Source organism: Fundulus heteroclitus, chromosome 21, assembly GCF_011125445.2.
Source record: "Fundulus heteroclitus isolate FHET01 chromosome 21, MU-UCD_Fhet_4.1, whole genome shotgun sequence".
NCBI classification, from domain to species: domain Eukaryota; kingdom Metazoa; phylum Chordata; class Actinopteri; order Cyprinodontiformes; family Fundulidae; genus Fundulus; species Fundulus heteroclitus.
The window spans coordinates 26,113,401-26,133,295 of NC_046381.1; positions in this window are offsets into that span (position 1 = coordinate 26,113,401).

Here is a 19,895-nt window from a genome sequence, read left to right on the forward strand (position 1 = left end):
GCAGCCAAAAAATTTATCAAAATAAAATACTGTATTTTTGTATTTTCAAAATACTTCACTCTAAGCGCCTTTTTCTTCTATCCCTTCACTTATACACTATCTGGAAAAACATATGCTGACTCCTCATTTTAGACACCCCGAATATAAACCTCTGCCCTGAGAAATGTTCAGTAACTCAAGAAGTCCTTCCTTAAGTATACTTATTTACTCTATTGGTGGAATAGATTGCCCACTATGAATCAGTGACAATAACTCAAAGACAAACAATCCAAATAGGCCGTAGGCCAGAATCTGTAGGAAGACTTTTCGTATGAACTGTCACCCCTCGACCCCATGAGGGATTAAGCGGTTCAGAAAATGGATGGATGGATGGATGTCTGGGGGCAATTTTCTTTCACTTGGATTGTTACACATAGCAGTGATCTCAAAACACCAATGTTCCCACGTTTTCACTTGCACATTAATAAGATTAAACCGATAAAGAAATGTAAACTGTAGCGCCCCGGTCCAAGAGGTCACGTGATACGAGTTTTGCTGCTCAGCCAATCAGATCGCTGTATTGTCAACTGTGCGAGTTCAACCAGTTCATCATGGCTGCGTCTGTAAGGTGTTGTTTGAATCTGTTTCCAGACAAAGAAAGCCCAATAAAAGCATTGTCTGGTGCCATTTGGCAGAGATCTTGATGGCAAGGAAAAATAAATAGCCCAGTCCATCCATCCATCCATCCATCCATTCATTTTCTAACACACTTATCCCCGCTGGGATCGCGAGGTGCTGGTGCTGATCTCCAGCTGTCAATTGCTAGACGCGGGGTATAAACTGGACAGGTCGCCAGTCCATCGCAGGGCAGAAATAGCCCAGACTTTTGCCCAATTTACTGTGATATCACCAAGACCTGCTGCACAGGTGTCGTGCCAAACGGCTTATCCCCACCAGAATTTGTATCCCCTTCATCGGGAGCGCATTCAGCTGTAAGAATGAATCCAGTCAATTCTGCCTCATTTCCAACCTATTAGGAGTGGAAATTAAGATGTTTTACTTTTCTTAATGAAATATAGCAATGGTGTCGTTACATTATCGTTCAGTTAGTGGGTTAAAACTGAAAATGTAACACTTGTAAGTGCGATCGTAAGGGATTGCTATGTCGGTTAAAACTCGATTAATCACTCAATATAACACGTTCTGAGAAAGAAAATGGCTCTGTGGTCATTTCCACATGTGTCACGAAAATATTAGCTTTATGTTATTAGATTGTCGCATGTCTGTCTGCTGAAACCAAAAATCCACCTTCCCGAGTCCATCACAGCTGTCTACTTGTTCGTGTTTTTTCTTTTTCTTTTTGGTAGCTAGAACCGCATGAATAGATCATATAAAGCAGGGGTGTCAAGCTCCGACCCTCGAGGGCCGGTGTCCTGAAACTTTTAGAGGTTCCCTGGTACCACACACCTGAATCAAATGGCACAATTAGCTCCTCAGTATGCAGTCAGGTTCTTCAGAGTCCTGCTAATTACCTGATTATTTGACTCAGGCGTGTCGGACCAGGGACACATCTAAAAGTTGCAGGACACCGGCCCTTGAGGACTGGACTTTGACACCTGTGATATAAAGCGTATTTCACGTGTGATCAAATGAACACTGAATAACTTTGTCTGGAAACAAATGCAAACAACACCTTACGGACGCAGCCATGATGAACTGGTTGAACTCGCACAGCTGACAATACAGCTGATTGGCTGAGCAGCAAGACTCGAATCATGTAACCTCTTGGACCGGAGATATTGTGTAGGCTACATAGAGTCAACAGTAGAACATTATTTAGGTACAAGAAAGAGTAAATGAAAACGGCCAACACTAGTATGAGCCAAAACTAGACTACTTCAAGTGGCGGAGAAGGTCACCTGTGGTGCTGCAGCAGCACACATATTGACAATGAGATACAACAGTCCTATGTAGGCTATAGGCTAATTACATGAAACAAAAGGAAACCGTGCAACATAACAATAACTTTAAAAACGTGATTCTTTGAATGTTCACTGGTGAAATCAACAACAGTGAAACTAACACAGAGAGTTAATTAGCAGCTAACATTCAAAAGTTAAATAGCCTAGCCTTAAGAACACTGAACGTTACACTGAACAGGAACATGTGATAAAAAGAGTGATTCATGTTTGAGAATAAATGAGTTACTGAAATAAACTAGGTAAATGTGGTTGCTCACCTTGCTTTGAAACAATTTCCTTGACTGGTCCTGACAAAGCACCAAGTAGAAGATACCTGACTTAATCTAATATATTCAGCACCGTGCGTCTTGTGTTGATCGAGCAATGTGCCCATAGCAAGTGTGAAACAGGGCCACAATTCCCTAGTGGCCAAGAGTGGTACCACAGGGACTTGACTGCAAAGGTGCCACAGACACTAGTTCATGCTTTATAGATAGTTACATGTGATCACAGAAAGTATTTTACAGTATTTTGAAAATACAAAAATACACAACACTGAAGTATTTTGATACAAAATACAAAGGCATTTTCATCATCTCAATAAAATACAAATTACAAAATAGTATTTTGTATTTGAAATACGTATTTCAAATACTTGTATTAGAAATACTGCCCATTCCTGCTCGCAAATATGCTCACTTGACTGAAACAAGGGAAACTGTCATGCAGGTGAGACATCTAAGGTCAAAGTTAGTGGTGACGGAGGAGAGGAACTAAGAGAGAGAGGAATCAGAGGCAACAGATGAGAGAATTGCAACCGATATGGGAGAAGAAAATGAGCGAGAATCAGCAAAAGTCTTTTTCTCTCTCCTGACTTTACGTCGTTTACATCAGTAGAGGGAAATTTGAATTTGGGCCGAAAGTTTTATTTACAAGATTATAATGAGTGACTGTCTATCGATCGTGCAGTGCCTACAAACAGCGCTGTCCATGGTGCTGGGACTCTGAACCGGTGACTGATGCGCATGTCACGCCCACACCGCTGCTGCTGGGGGGGTTAGTGGTTTCTTCACTATGCTCACACACAGAGCTGCAATACTTTTTATTGTGGTTCAGACAGGTGCAGTTCATTTTAAAGATGCAGTTTTAGCATGTATCCAGACAGGAACTGAGAAACCAGCAACTGGCAGTGGGGCTGCAGGGAGCTGAGGTGTGTTGCTGTGGGCGTGTGTACCTGCTGAATGTAACCGCTGTGAAAGTTTTTATTTCTCTGATTAATACCAGCTTTATGGAGCATTCTGTTATTGTTACTATGTGCCGCTTTACCAAAGTGTCTCTCTCTCTCTCACTCGTCATCGAACTCAAATCAAATTAAACGTCTTCGTGTTTCTATTTTGTGGTGTAAATATTGAGTCAGACTAAGATTTAGAAACCGTACATGAAATAAACAAAATGGAAAAATGCACAGGTAGATCATCAGAGTGTCCACCTGGATAGCTTCAAGTTGTGGAGGTGTGGCCGATCTGAGCGTCTCTTTCTTTCTCTCGCTGAACCAACGATGCACCTGAAAACCCTCACGATTCTGTTGTGGATGTTGTGTGTAACTTTATTGCAATTTAATTCAAATTATGTTCTAATTTTATTTCCATAACCTTTGTTATGATGGTTGTGTTGTTGTAACTGTTAAACACAACAGAAACCTCAAACTAACTGCTCAAACAAACAAATTGACCTGACATACAACAAACAAAGGGGGCTTAAATACTGGCTGATCAGACCAGACTGACACACTGAGGAAGAGGGAAAGGGAACATCTACACAACAACAAAGATAACTAAACAGAATCAGAAATACTTTAATGATCCCAGAGGGAAGTTACTGAAACACAGTTAGTTTAAGGATTAGACTTAAATTACTAATAACCAAACAAAATTAAAATAAACAAATCACAAAAGCAAAAGAAAGATTATGCAACAGAATTAGAATGAGGACTCCATGGTCTCCTCCACCCTAGTGGAACTCCAGATGGTACCACCCAATCAGTGAGTGAATCAGGTATTGGAGTGTTCCAGCAAGAGTCCTTTGCTTCAGCCGAGTTGAAGGCACTGCCCACAACACCAAAAAAGAAAGCACAAACAGATGTTAAATATATGACAGAATTAAATATACAAAAGTTAACCAAATGTGCGCGGTACAATTGGAACTAATATCCTTCAATATTGTCACACTAAAAATAAACAAATCAATCTATTTATACTGCAGTGTATGTATGTGAAACTTAAAGTGAAAAAGTGGTTTGTGAGGTTACTGACTGTGTGGCTGCAGGTGTGGCCATCACAAGAAGCAAGGTAGATTCCGAAAGCATGTTCTTTTTTACAAGTATTATTATGCAATGTGCAATAAGTTTGACATACTTCTTACACTTATGAGGCCAAACTTTGTAGTTCGTGCTATATTGGGAAGAGATGCACTTCCTCTTCAGACTAGTCTTCTGCTACCAGTAGTTGAATACAGGCAGGTTTTATCTGCAGGGCCATTTATTGCATAAAATAAGAATTACTTCGCTTCAGCTGTGCCTTAAATGAAGGTTTGAATGCAAAGTGGATGTTCTTCGCTGCCGAATTCTCTTATGTCAACTGCTAAGTGGAGGCATAAATACACCTGAAGAAAGAGCACACAGAATGGAAAGCCAAAAGAGTGGTGCAGAAAAGCTGCATAATAAAAAGAAAAATCTACAGAAAAAGTAAATAATTTTCTAACAATAATTTATCATTAACATTAATATAAAACGTGATTGCAGTGAAATCTGTGTGGCATTTAGCACCAGTATCAATAATACATCCAACTTTAAACTCTAGTTAGTAGTACCAAGAAATATAAGAAATAAACTAGTAATACTGTTAATAAAACAATATTTGCTCTGGTGTTGACAGCAAGCTAAAGATGGGTCAGAAAACCATGGTTTCTGTAAATGCCGTTGGGGATTTGTCATGCTCACTGCAAAATACTGCTTTTGCAAAGCATGTTCTTGCCCTCATGTACGTATTAGTTCCAAAATCTGTGATATCTGTACATTCCACATGCCCCAGGGCCCATTCACATCAAATATACTTATGACTCCAAACTGGGTGAAATTATGCCGGTAGGGTCAATCAGTGTCTGGTGACCAACACTCACCAACCACTGGAGGCTCCAGTAAGTGTTGCATACCACAGTTATTCTACAAGTTATGCTCCCACTGATGGTGTCTGATGAAACTACAGCCTGGAAAGCTTTTTTTTTTGACAAATACATAGTGTGTATGTGCATAGGTGTAAATGTGCATATGCTGCAATATTCTGCAATATTTACCAAACTACATTGTAGTTTCTTCTGAATCCTACATTTGTGAGTAAATGTTTTCATCAGTAGGTTAAGAGCAGGCTGACACCAAAATAGAGTAAACTGTATTTTGGTGTCAGACAGCCTGCTCTCAGCTGCCTTCTGCTTGTCCAAAATGTAGCAGCATGTCTTTTAACACGATCTCACAAGCGTGAGCACATCTCTCCTGTTCTGGCTGCTCTTCACTTGCTCCCTGTGAGCTACAGAATTGATTTTAAAATTCTTGTATTTGGTTTTAAATGCTTAAACGGCCTTGTTCCACACTATCTCTCTGACTTGCTTAACCGTATCATCCTATATAGTCCCTAGCTGATCAGCTGCTCCTGGCCGTTCCAAGGTCGAGTCTGAAGCTCAGAGGTGATAGGGCTTCAGCAGTTGCAGCTCCTATGTTGTGGAACAGGTTACTACTGCATGTTTTAATTTTAAATCCTTTATAAAGACTCACCTTTTTTCCTTGACTTTCAACACGGCTTGAATTGTTTTTTTTTCTCATGAGTCAGCTGTGTACTTTGATTCTATGTCTGTTTTATTTTATTATTTGTGTTATTGCTATGTACAACAACAACCTGTTTTTTTATGTGCTTTATAAATGTGCTTTTTAAATAAATCGGATTTGGATTTTGATTAGTGGCTGTATGTTGCAGAATACAAAGAGACAACAGCAGCAGTTAACATGCAATCAAATACATTTGGCATTCCTTATAACAGAGGTTTCAACCTATCCACGATTGTTCAGGATAGATACACACAAAGTTCTTTGCAAATCTTTTTTTCTTAAACGTTCTGTTTTTCTGTCCTTCCCATTACTACACAGCCTGCTTTAGATTCTATTTTTTTCTCAACAGTTCCTCTGCTAATGAGTTGCCTCTCTGATTGGCAGCTGGACCAGTTGCCCAGCCGGGAGTCCATGCAGCATGAAGACATTCAGCTAGATTCCCACCACATGGTTGGTTAACAACAAACTTGAGGATCTGTTCAAAATCTGGATTCAGTAAATGCAAGGCTTTTAAATTTTAATAGTCTGAGTCTAGACTCAGACTGCGTCTTCAAGCAGGGTTCACATACTCCAAGATGTTTATTTTGTTTCAGTTCAGACTTAAGTATACATATATTTTATGAGTGTTTGTGTGTGTGTGTTGAATAGTGTTTGCTTGTTCAGGCTGTTGAGAGGCATCTGATAACTTCAGTGCCTTGTCTACAAGAACAGTTCCTGGCAGATCAACACAGAAGCACTGACTACTGATTGATCACTCACTCAGGATGCAAATATAACACATCTGGTTCTGTTTAGAGACATAAATGTGGTCTGCTATCAAATTATTATTTTCGCCAAAGGACAAAACATAGTGGTCAAGTTTTAGTGCTATTCAAAAAACAACATTTGGAAGTCTGAATTTATTTCTGATTTTCTCAAAGCCGCACAGGGTCAGTCTTGAAGCTAAACATCCGAAGAGTCCAAAATAATAAATTATACATAACCTTTTTGGACGTGTCACCACATTACAATGTAGACCGAGACTGGCACACTCGGATAAACAGAAATTTGAAAGAATTTTCAGGAAAAATCATGAAGTCTAAAGACTAAAGTCTACAGCAAACTAGAAAATGTTGTGTCTCAAAATTATTCAGCCCCTAAATCTTAGCTCAGCACCCCTAAAAAAATATTGATTCAGAGTATTCCTGCGTGTCGGTTCGGCTCTGCCAGACGTGCGTACATGCACAGGTTTGCCCGGAGCACCTCCGTTTGAAGTGCTTGGTGTTCCCACTGTGACATTTCAACGCTGCTGTGTGCAGCTCCACTGCCTGCTTTTTCTTTCCTGTCTCTTTAAATCTGCAGGTACGGAGGTCAGAGACAGAACAGGTCAGTAATCCAGGCAGGCAGTCCAAGTCAGGCAGGGGTCAGGCTGGTTCAGAGGTCCTAAGGCAAAAACAGGTTGGGTAATTAGGCAGGCAAACGAGAATGAATGCTGGATTAGTCTACTGAGTTGGCATGAGATAATCTGGCAATCTACTCAAACCTGGAAGCTAACTATATAGTGGTAGGAGCAGGTGGATCGGATGAGTGATGATAAGGCTAGGGTGGAGTCCACAAGGTACTGGACGCCTATGTCCCCTCTTCTGGACTGGACAATACGCCTAAGCGTGTAGACGGGCTCTCCATCGACTTGTTGGGTGGGTGGAGGTGGTCTGGAGGAGGGTACGAATCTTGATGTCTTGACAGGCTTAATCTGGGACATATGAAAGGTGGGGTGAACTCTCATCGTGCGAGGTAGTTGCAGACGGACGGCCACCGGGTTCACCACCTTAGCAACCAGGAACGGGCCGATGAACCGAGGTGTTAGCTTCTTGCTCTCTACCCTTAGTAGCAGATCCCTGGTGGAGAGCCAGACCTTCTGTCCAACCTGGTATCGGGGAGCTGGGGTCTGCCAACGATTAGCGACTGGACTCGGGACATGTGACAGATGGCTCTCCTTGCTCTTCTCCAGGCACGGTGGCACCTCAGTGCAGACAATTAGGCCGATGGAACCTTGGACTCCCTCTCCTGGATGGGAAACATAGGTGGTTGGAAGCCGTAAACCACATAGAAAGGAGAGAGCCCTGTGGTGCTTGATGGTGTGGCATTAATGGCGTGCTCAACCCAGGGTAAATTCTGAGCCCACTTAGTGGGGTCTGACTCACACAATAGGCAGAGCTTAGTTTCAACCTATTGATTGACGCTCTGAGTTTGCCCATCTGTCTTAGGGTGGAAGCCAGACGATAGACTGACAGAAATCCCCAACAACAAACAAAACTCTGGCCAGTATCGGGCCACAGACTGAGGACCTCTGTCAGACACTATGTTAGTAGGCAACCCGTGCAGTCTAAAGACTTCTCTAGCCAGGATATTACCCATATCCTTGGCGGAGGGAAGCTTAGATAACGGGACCAAGTGGACCATCTTTGAGAACCTGTCCACCACTGTGAGGATCACAGAGTTGCCTTCAGGGACACCCCATAGTCAAAATTAACTTAAATTAAACTCTTCCATATAATATAGTGAAAAGCTCTCACATACACTAGTGAAAACATTTACCTCTTACATAACCTACTGAAAACCTTGCACAAACACTAGTGAAAAGCTCTCACATAAACTAGTGAAAACATTTACCTCTTATATGACCTACTCAAACGTTCTCATACAAAGTAGTGAAAACTGTTCATATAAACTGGTGAAAAGCTTTACCTTTCATATACACTACTGAAAAGCTTTCATAAACACTACTGAAAAGCTTTCATATACACTACTGAAAAGCTTTTATATACACTACTGAAAAGCTTTCATAAACACTACTGAAAAGCTTTCATATACACTACTGAAAAGCTTTCATACACACTATTAAAAAAAGCTTTTATATACCCTACTGAAAAGCTTTTATATACTGAAAAGCTTTCATAAATACTACTGAAAAGCTTTTATATACACTACTGAAAATCTTTCATGAACACTACTGAAAAGGCCGTTTACAAGTTTTGAAGTAACCCAAAAAATTGCTCACACAACAATCAGCAAATATCCACAGATGCTGCAAATACCTATGTCAACAAGTTTACACAATTTTTTTTTCATTTCTATACATCTGTTAAATTGCTTATTTCAGCTTCACAGGTGCTGCCATTTACCGGTAACAACTATTTACACTGTAATGTTGTTTTAAGAGTTGCGACTTAAGAAGACATCCATGTAAATGTTGTAGTAGAAATCCTCAAGCTTTTCCCGCATTAAGTGGATAATCTCCTCATCCCTATAGATTCTTTCTACTGTAAAGTCAGTGTGTGTATCTGTGATGAAATCAGACCACCGAAGGCCGGTAATGGCTAGTTGTCCCTGTTCCTGATAGTAGTACTTGTGAGTCTTCCGTAAGGATGCTTTGCCTTTAACTGTGGTCAGGTGTTTAACTTGTTCAACACTTTGTACATTGCAAGTTTCAACCTTTGCCAGGCCTAAAGGTGGTATCTCAAAAGGGTCGAAGACTTTACCATCTGGGGTAGCCCCAAGGTGAGGTGGATCTGGGTGGATGATTACCCCACAAGATCTCACTGTGACATCACAAAAATCTGCATACTACCGCAGTATGTCAGATTCCAGGTCCAAACCACATTTCATGGCAGCTGTCTGAGGAGTTCCCCTCAGGATGCGAGAAGCCAAAGCTTTTGAAGAAGACTCCCCACAAACATGGCATATCTCACAGAATCGGCTGGCTGTGAGTCAAGGTTTGCGTACCAGAGTCCATAACTGGAATTCTGATTGTTGCCTGGTATCAGCTTAAATAGCAGACGAGATCTCATGCGTTACCTTTAAAAAAAAATTTTAATAAATAAATTAAAAAATGTCACACTCCCAATTTTAATTTACATTACAATGTCATCTACAAAAATAACTCATCTTATAAAAATATTTGTTAAGGAAGATGAAAATAGAGCAGAGGAAAGATAGGAGAGAAAGAGTCAGCTGAGGACCCAGTGTGACATCACAGAGGGGGCTTCAGACTCATTGTCTTCTGCTGCCACCAGCAGGGGAGATTTATGACCCTCCCACGCAGGTGCTGAAATGCCGCGCTCCAACAGCGTGCAGGTGCGTCTACACTCACTTCCAGGCAGCTCTCAGCGACCATCTCCTTCTTAAAACATTTTTGTAGGTACGATAATTTTTTAGTTACAATATAGGTTAAAATTATAGATATAACAGGTTTACTCTTGCAGCGTGTGGTGTTCAGCCAGAGGGCGAGCAGAAAAGACCACAAATGAACACATTTCACTTGGGATTAGTCAAATGCCAGACAGGAAATATTGCATAAATCTTAAGATCAAATGTGAAGTCAGAATAAATAATAATGAGCAATGACTAAGATCAATGGAGAATGTTGGTGGACTAATTTTAACAGATAAAAAACTAAACAAAAAGGAGGTATGCATAAAAAGTCATTGATGGTTAAATGAGTGGAGAGGAAAACTAATTTAAACTCACCAGTATATGCTCTGTAAAGTGTGTACTTAGCACCAGTTCCCACAATAATTTTTTTCTGTGGCTTACACACCTTCATCTCATTTGTTGCCTCTGGTGCAATTCCCTACAAAAGATATAATAAAAATATAAGCAACATTAATATTGACAACAATATAGGAAATACATTAGTGAGTAGTAAATACTAATTAACCTGTGTCCTTGGCCGATGCCATATCTGCAGCGAGCTGGTGGATGACAGTGGCAGTGGCACAGTGTTGAAGCCAATGGTACTGTAGTGTGCCGTCTGAAATAGCAGGGCTACTATGTGATTACATAGAGCTTTACCTGCAGCACAACAGTAGATGCAAAGAAGTTTATTTTTCACTCACTGACTACATTTACATGTGCAGAATAATAATCAGTGTTATCAGAATCAAATTACCCCTATGGGACACCGTTATTTGGACTGAAAGCTATAAAAATTTGATAAGACGCCAGGTCTTGTTGTTTTTAAGGCAGTCTCAGGCTCAAACCTCCATTTGACATTAGTCAAGAACACTAAATTAATGTGAGCATGATTTAGTCAAAATATTAAAAAACGAGGAATGGCTATGTCATAAATAACTAACATATCTAAAGGCGCTTCTGAAGTTTTTGAAAATCCACGTTTTTTTGGTCAGTTCCTGAAAAATAACAGTATAGGACACAAGGGGTTTGCCCGGACAGCAGTATAATCCATAAATACTATAATGAACTGATTACAGGGTTCCCACACCTTGGGGAACATCAAATTCAAGGACCTTTCAAGGACTCTCCAGGACCAATTTCCTAAAATTCAAGGACCACACATGGCGGCATTTACCTACTGTGACCGCTGAATAGGTTATCATATTTTAAGACAATGCAAATTCAATAAAAGACTTAACGGCATAGAAGTTGTTGGGTCAGAAGCAATGCAAGAAAGTGGACTTAATTTATAGCCTACATTGATATTGATCATATTCATAGCCTACATTTATATCCACAGTACATGCCTATGCCATACTACATTACATATAAGATGTACATTAGCCTACTGTTTCATGGAATTTTATGGTAAAAAGTGCAGCATTGAGATGTTTAGAATTATATCAATTTGTTTCACTTACTTTCATCTTTGATTAAGCTAGTTTTTGACTTCTGTTTAAAGTGCCACGGTTGCTAGAAAGCTGCTCAGAGATATATTTAAATCATTCTCAGGCTTTTGTTACCTTTGTTAAAGACACAATTTCAGTGCATTTTTTTACACCCAGTAACTATGCATGTGACAAACTTTCTTAGTATCCCTAACAAGTAAAACTGACAAAGAATTGGCATAAAATCTGTTGGTTTATTCAACAACCCAACTCATATTCTACCATACCTTGGTATTGCACATAACATTCTACTATATAAAACAGAAGCAACAATTAAACCAATTAAATTGAAAAAGGAATAAATAATAAATTAAACTTGTTCAGTTCATTGAACATATTTAGCGTGACATTGTAAACAGCAATAACATACAATATGTGTTGAGAAACATAAAAAGGTACAAAACATTATACCATAAGGACACTAAATGAAATAAATTACAAATAATGTAATAAACTGTTACATTCTGTTCAGACATTCAATCTAAACACAATGTGTAAATGGGAGCATGTAAAATTAAACACGCTTGTAAACTCCTGTATGTTTCTTAAAAACAAACAAAAAAACACACACTATATTACATAAATGTATTTATGTCAGCAGGTTATTTCAAAGTTGTCAGATCACTCCAGTAAAATATAAAAGCAGTTGTCAAGAAGTTTTCAGAACAATTAGTAGACCTACATTCAGTGTAAACGTGCGCATGTAACATTGAACACGCCTGTAAATTCACAAACCAAAGAAAAATAAAAAACCCACTATATTTTACTCTAGTATGCTTTTAAAAAAAAAAAAAAGAAAGAAAACACCTTTTCCATATGGTACAAAACGTTCGACCAGGGTAGCTTGTGACAAATCACCACTTTTGTTTTTTTGAGTCCTTCATTTGCTTTTCAGTTCATTTAGTTTCTCATCAAGCAGTTTTTCCATTTCAGCCACTGCCTCCTTTTTTCCCTTGCTCCTTTTCGCAAAGTGTTTGACTTGGCAATAAGGGTAAGTTTGCCTGTTTTCTCTGCCTCAAGTGCTAGTTTATCGGCACTTGTCTCAAGAGCAGCCATATCTTCTTGAAGTCTTTTTTTCTTGTTTTTCAGGTCATCAATTTCATCTAGGGCATGCTATCTCTTTTTGCTTTTGCACATCTTCCAGATGACAGACATATCGCTGTCTTGCGGCACCAATACTCATTAAGAGTGGCCTGTCTATTCCGACATTATGGAGGCCATCTACCGCCCTCAGATGGTCTAGTATGCACCTCAGTGCAACATAGGACTCCCCTGCCAAGTTCTCAACTTCAATCTGGCGGTTGATCGAGAATCCTCGTTCTACAGAAGCTCGCCCATGTGAAATCAGGAGGAGTTGGCGGCAAAGCGTCCATAGCTTACAATAGGGCTCCTGTTTTGACATTATGTCATGCAAAAATGTGTCCAGCCTGTCTCTGTATGGGTTGAAATTTGAGAAAACAGAGCACTGAGGCTGGGCAACTTCATCAAGGAACTGACTGTACAGGCGTATCAGGTCATCACAGTCATCTTCTTTAACACGGTGGACGTGTACAAGGTTATTCAATGCCTTCTTAAATTTTGACCTGCTTGCATTTGCATTGTCATCTGCCATGTTCCTGGGGTCCAAGAATGAAAGTTGAGACACAAGGGGATATTTCAGGGGGGACTTCTCACTAAGCTTCTGAGTGGTTAAAAGCAAACACTTTGTACAGTCATTTCTGAAGAGTAGTGAAGATTTCTGGCTTATAGCGTTCGTTGTACACAACTCCCTCACAATCCTCCCAGCAACAAAGCCTATGTTGACTTTTGAGGCATCAACATGGCAGGAAGAATCATTGACCTCAATGTCCAGGAGTTTTTTAGGAGTTGTTGCCTCCTGCAGTATTTCTGATTTAATAAATCTGGACATCAGGCTCTTCAGTACCTTGTACAGGTCTTTGGCCAGGAATGGCACCATTGGTTTGTCAGCTTGTCTCTCAGGAAGGGGGTGAATTCCCCACATACTGACAAAAGAAAATTCAGTTTTGCTGTCATAAGTAGGTCCCCGACAGCCTCCTTCACAACATCAAATGATTTGGTGTTTGGATTTGGACACACTTTTTCATTGACGGAACGTACATAAGCAGACATGTACGGAAGAACATCCAAAGCCCTTTCAAGAACAGGCACATTTTCGACCCACTTAGTTGGACAACACTTCAGGGACTTTGCGGAACCAGACCCTACTGTCTTTTCATAATCCTTCCTTCGGGCTGGAGTATCTTTGAGCAATTGATACATTGCTCGAAGGATACTGTCAACTTTCCAATCAGTTCTTTCCATTCCTTTTTTGAATGCCCCATGGACTATGTGAAGACCACAACTGCCAATGTTTATAAGATGTGTGTTGTGTATGTCTTTGAGAGAATTTTCAACTTTGGAGTAAAAAGCCTAATTCACATTGGGACGATCCATTGATTGGGCCCACAGTGTTCAGTGGTTTCTGTCAGGGTGTTGTCTGACTGCTCTGGTTCTGAGTCTTTCTCACAGGTGGTGTTGGTGATTGTGGGGGCGTGCCCCACACCTGCGGCTCATCGGGAGCAGAATCTGTGGCCTTCTTAAGCAGAGTTGTGACAGATGGAAGACGCCGGAGCCTTAACCAGTCGTGGTACGACAAGGCCGACCAAGTCCTGGATACCTATTCGTGAGTCTGTTCTGGTTTTCTCGCTACATTGGATTTACTTCTGTTTTTTCCTGTTTTTGCTACAGTTTTGCGTGCTTGGATGCACATACCTGTTCCGAAGATTTTTGTGAAGAGTGATCCGTGGATTCCTTTGCTCAGTTTTTTGCGCTGGCTCTCCTCCTCAAACTAGTTGGCAAATACCCAGCCGGGGTGAGACCCCCTTCCCGGATACCCACGGACGCTCGCCTGCTCAGCCCTCTGGTCACTCCATCTGTCTCTTCAGCCTGCGGTAGTTGCCTCGGGTTCCTCGCCAGATTCCATCTGCCGCCCTCCAATCACCACCCACACATCGGAGTAGACAGTAGTACCTTGACCATAACCTCCCCAGTCCGACACTTACCGACTAAGGGTAAGCCGCGCATTATCCACAATTTGCTGTTCTCGTCATCTTCTCATTTGGTCTCCTTCCTTTACAGTCAACCCCGCCCAGACGTTCAGGCCTCGATCCCAGCGTCCAGTTATAGCTCCGTGTATTTGCTCTGTTCCTTTAATAAAGACTCTTAAACTAGGTGCTGGTCTCCCTAATACTTTCTGCATGTGGGCTAAAGCACTAAAAAACATGAGAGTTTCGCCATAGACTGATTGGAGGTCTTGGGCTGTTGCATGTCCCATGAATTTTGCATCCAGGAATCTTGTTGTCACTTTGTCCCCATCCCAAATTCTGACATGAAAGTCACATTGTTTAGTTTGTGTTGTTTTTATTCAGGCTTTCCTCAAAAAGTAGAATGTAATCTTCCTGCCCTGTCGTGAGCTTCTTAGTTAGCAGAGTCCTGAAATGAGGTGCCAAACCGTGTGTGGACTTTGTGGCGCCACAGGCAAAAGTCTTCGCAATTTCGCTGTCTGGGAACATGGCTTGAAACAGGATACCTAAAAGTGAAAGAATAGAAGGAGACTGCAATTACATACTTTTAATTCTGATGATGTGTTGCATATCACTGCACCACCATGCCACTGGGTAAGACATGAGATGTTACAAAAAGCATCTTGAGAAATACAGAAATCAAAAATATGCACCTGTCTTTTCACTAGAATTAAATGAGTAGTGTGACTCCATCATTTTCAGACACCACAACACCTCAGCTCTCAATGTGTCCTCTCTGGAAACTCCAGTGATGGCCGTCTAGAGGTGGTTGTAATAGCGGAGGCATTGGTGATTGGAAGAGGTAAAGTGCATGGGGAGTGAGTCACTCTCTCAAAATAGCTGACCATAGTAGGAGCTGTGCAATAACAAAGACAATGTAAACAAACAGACTGTTATTTGACAATAGCATAATAATAATCAAACCTGAGGTTTTGGATTAAGGGTTATGCCACCAATGCCCCCCTTCGACCATAGCACTTGTAGCTCCAGCCTAGCATTGGTCATTAATTCCAATTGGACTACTTGATTTGGACACATGGTGGGACTATTTTCAGATGTGGTAGCACATTTAATCTAATCTAATTCAATAACTTATTCTGGGCTGGAGTTAGAAGTTTTATGCATATACAGATGTGATAGTGGTTAAATGCTGATCTCAAGTGGTGACATAGGTGGAACGTTTGGTTATCTAACATAACCCCAGTTCTTAGAATAATATGAGCGAGGTGTCTCGCTATGGGATGCAGCCTCCTGCAGCCCTGATAGAAGCATTTATCTCAATCTGCCAATCCTGATTGGCCGGTGAAAGTGCTCGTCTTACGCCACGCCCAGTAGCCCCGACTACTAAAGCGTGCGCAGATCACGTCACTTCAATTCAACAAGCAAACCTCTTCTCACCGCCCAGCAAGAAGGGTTGTCTGGCGAGACACCTCGCTCATATTATTCTAAGAACTGGGGTTATGTTAGATAACCAAACGTTCTTTTTCATAATATTCACTCGGTGTCTCGCTATGGGATATGGTAGCTCCCGTATTGCCAGACAGCTTATCGAACAAGAACCGGCCGTATGGGGAAGGTCCATAAGTTCCGTTATGACTTCAGGACCGCACTGGCCACGCACGGTCTGGACACGTCAAGCATGTAGAACCGCACAAAAGTCAGAGGCGAGGACCAACTCGCTGCCGAACAAATGTCCTGAACGGACACTCCCCTGAATAAAGCCCAGGACACGGCCATCCCGCGGGTAGAGTGTGCACGTAAACCCGCCGGGGGCTGCAGACCCCTGCTTTCATACGCCAAAGCTATAGCCTCTACCACCCAGTGGGCGAGGCGCTGCTTTGTGATCGGCTGTCCCTTACGGGGCTCCGCCCAGGAGACAAAGAGCTGATCACTCCTCCTGATGTTCTGTGTCCTGTCCATATAAGAGCGTACGGCCCGAACAGGGCACAACATGTGCGCTCGCTGTTCACCGGGGGAAGCGGAGAACGCCGCCAGCTCGATCGGTGAACAAGAACCAACTACTTTAGGAACAAAAGCTGGGTTGGGTTTCAGAACCATACGCGTGTACCCCGGGTCGAACCGAGTACATGCGGGGTTCACAGAGAGCGCATGAATGTCGCTGACTCGTTTCGCAGAGGCCAGAGCCAGTAACAGCACTGTCTTAAGAGACAGATGTTTAAGACTGGTCCCCAACAATGGCTCAAAAGGGGGCCCTTTGAGCCCTTCCAGAACCACCATCAAATCCCACGGGGGCAGCAAAGGTTTGGAGACAGGGAGAAGCCTGCGCGCGCCCTTCATAAACCGGCACACCAAAGGGTGTTGGCTCGCCGTTTTGTCCCCAAATCCTATATGGCACGCCGCTATAGCAGCCAGATAGACCTTAACCGTGGAAAAGGCTTTTCCTTTATCAATCAGTTCCTGTAAAAACGACAGAATCGCTGGTACAGAACACTGAAAAGGAACGTAGTCCCGTTCAAGACACCACCGCTCAAACAGTCTCCACTTGGAGCCATATAGAGTCCTGGTGGAGGGAGCCCTGGCATTTTGTATAGTATTAACTACACTCTGAGGGAGCCCAGCAGTGGTCAAATTGAGCCACTCACGGGCCAGGCCCACAGCTGCAGTCGCTCCGGGTGCGGGTGGAACACTGTCCCCGCCCCCTGCGAGAGCAAGTCCCTGCGCAGCGGCAGCTGCCAAGGCTGGGCGCACAGCATCTGGAATATCTCCGCCAGCCAGTGTTGTGCTGGCCAGTGTGGAGCTATCAGGATCAGCTTGTGATTGGATGCCCTCACTCTGGCGAGAGTAGGGGGTATCAGGGCCAGCGGGGGGAACGCGTAGAGCAGCTCGTGCGGCCAAGCGTGCGCTAGTGCGTCTACGCCCAGGGGAGCATTCAGGGTCCTCAGAGAGAAGAACAGCTCGCATCGAGCGTTTTCCCTGGACGCGAACAGATCTATCTGGGCGCGACCATAGCGCGCCCATATCTGCTCCACGACTTGCGGGTGCAGCGTCCATTCTCCGTACATTGGCGCGCCCCTGGACAGCAGGTCCGCACCTGTGTTTAAATCTCCCGGGACGTGCGTCGCCCTCAGGGAGAGAAAGTGGGCACTGCTCCAGAGGATCAGTTCGCGTGCCCGATCGTGCAACATACGAGAGCGCAAGCCTCCCTGGCGGTTGATATACGCCACTGTTGTCGTGTTGTCTGTCCTCACCAGGACATGGTGACCTGAGAGGAATGGGAGGAAGTGTCTCAGGGAAAGAAACACAGCTGAAAGTTCGAGGAAGTTTATGTGCAGGCGCTGGAGAGCTTGGCTCCAGCGACCCCTCACAGACCTGCCCTCGTGAATGCCGCCCCAGCCGTATAGGCTGGCATCCGTGGTCACAACCTTCCTGGACGAGACGGTGCCCATGGGCACCCCTTGGGTCAGGAAGGACGGGGCTCGCCAACAGCGCAGAGCTGTTACACAGTCCGCTGTGACCGTTATCCGCCGTGCGCCATGACGCACGGGGTCCATTCGGAGCGAAGCGACCCAGCGCTGAAAGTCCCGCATGTGAAGACGGCCGAGGCGAATCACGAGGATGGCTGAGGCCATCAGACCCAGCAACCGAAGGCACAGTCTGAACTGGACGGATCTGTGCCGACGGAAGTGTGCAAGGCAAGCTCTGAAAGTCGTCACCCTCTCCTCTGATAGGCGAGCTGTGAACGGCACAGAGCGCAGGGATAACCCCAGAAAGCATATCTCCTGCGTCGGAGATAGGTGGCTCTTTTCCATATTTATCACAAAACCCAAATCCATCAGGTGTGTTGTGACAATATGTGTGTGAACCCTGGCTTCCTGTTCTGACTGCGCTAACAGGAGCCAGTCGTCCAAATACGTGGCCAGACGTATCCCACGGCGTCTGAGCGGGGCTACCGCGGCCTCTGTGCACCGTATGAAAACCCTCGGGCTGAGAGACAGGCCGAATGGTAGAACACGGTATTCGTAACACACCCCTTGAAAGGCAAATCGGAGATATTGTCTGTGAGGGGGGGTAAATGGGAATGTGGAAATACGCATCTTTCAGATCCACGGACGAAAACCAGTCGTTCGGTCTTACTAGACGCAGCAGTGCTGCATGTGTCAGCATCCTGAACTTGTATTTCCGCAGGAATTTGTTCAGGGCTCTCAGGTCCAGAATAGGGCGGATTCCCCTCCCCCCCCGTTTGGGGACGAGGAAGTATCTGGAGTAAAACCCTGACAGACTCTGTTCGGGAGATACGACAGAAACCGCTCGTTTGTCTATCAGAGAGAGGATCTCCTCCTGTAAGACTCGAGCTGATTCTCCCTGTGCATGTGAGTGTACTACGCCGGAGAAACGGGGAGGGACAGTGGCGAATTGAAGCCTGTATCCCCGGGAAATTGTGCGTAATACCCACGGTGGGGCCGATACTGCTTTCCAGCTTTCCCATTTGAGAGAAAGAGCAGGAGCATACTGCGGCTTTTGCTCCGCGCCCCCCTGTGGTAGAGCCGGGAAATGATCCTCGGGTACCACCGCAGGTGTGACGGGGCGCTCTGCTCTGCTCCGCGGGGACGGCGACGCCCATCCCGGTAGCAGGGCTGCAGGGGGCTGAATGGCCACCCTGCTTATGGAGAGAGCATTGTTTGTTTTGGCTTTTTTTATTATCTGCACCCTCGGCTCGTGGCCTGGATGTGACAGATTTATTGTTTTTATTTTCACACCGTTCAACCTTCGAACGTGTGTGTATGTGTGTGCTTGTGGACATTCTGCTCGGGGCGCAACAGCGCAACTCTCCGAGGCGATGTCCCTCTCCTCGCGGACCGGCTCTGGAACGGGCAGCGGTGGCACGGGGCGCGCACGAACAAGCCAAAACGGTGGGCCTGCGCAACGGGGAACTGCAGGCTGCACCAACTGAGGAACGGGCGGCTGTCAGGCCGCTCTCTTTTTCTTCATCGCCCGGGGGACCGAGGTCGCGGCGGCTGTGGGCAGCGGCGGCGCAGCGGTCGGGGAGGCGGATTTCCCATGCCAGCCGGCTCCGCGCTCCTTCCTCATCGGGAGGGGCTGGCCAGGTGGTGGTGGCCGTCTCGGTATTTTAAAACGCGGCGGCTGGGAGGCAGCTTGCCCAAAGGTTTTGCGCTGCACCGGAGGTGAAGGCGCTGGGGCTTTCCGAGGGAGACAAAGCTTGAGGGCCTCGTTGTCCTTCTTTTTTGCCTCGCATCTCTGCTGCATTGTGGCCAATGCGGAGCCGAAGATGCCTTCAGGGACGATTGGCATATCCAGGATGTCATCCCGCTCCCTGTCGGTCAGGTTAGCGAGACTGAGCCATCTCGCTCGC